The 307-nt window shown below is 30.3% G+C and overlaps 1 protein-coding gene across 1 annotated transcript in view; it reads left to right on the top strand.

Moving 5' to 3' along the window:
- The window catches only part of LOC119587095, a gene marked incomplete at its 3' end in the record, with an annotated part of 7,275 nt that overhangs the window by 5,800 nt on the left and 1,168 nt on the right, over positions 1 to 307 (top strand).

Below are 307 nucleotides of genomic sequence, written 5' to 3' on the forward strand. Positions count from 1 at the left end.
AGCGGCAGGTGGAGTGAATAAATTGAAAGTATTATTTAATTTTAATCAACACACACTAATGGTAAAGAACAAATATATCATCATAAAGAAATTCATGCTAACAATTGAATATCATTATACATCCCAGAGGGTTGTATAATAACATTACCGCTCATTTGTTACACAGCGACATCTAACAAATCAGAAAAGAGGAAATGTTGAAAACCAGATTTTGACTTTTCCATATGTAAAAGGAACATAGTTTTGAGATAGGCATTGTGCAAATAAATGTTTCGAAATGTTTACTATGCATGAACAATATGACTAA

Source organism: Penaeus monodon, chromosome 22, assembly GCF_015228065.2.
Source record: "Penaeus monodon isolate SGIC_2016 chromosome 22, NSTDA_Pmon_1, whole genome shotgun sequence".
Taxonomy (NCBI): Eukaryota; Metazoa; Arthropoda; class Malacostraca; order Decapoda; family Penaeidae; genus Penaeus; species Penaeus monodon.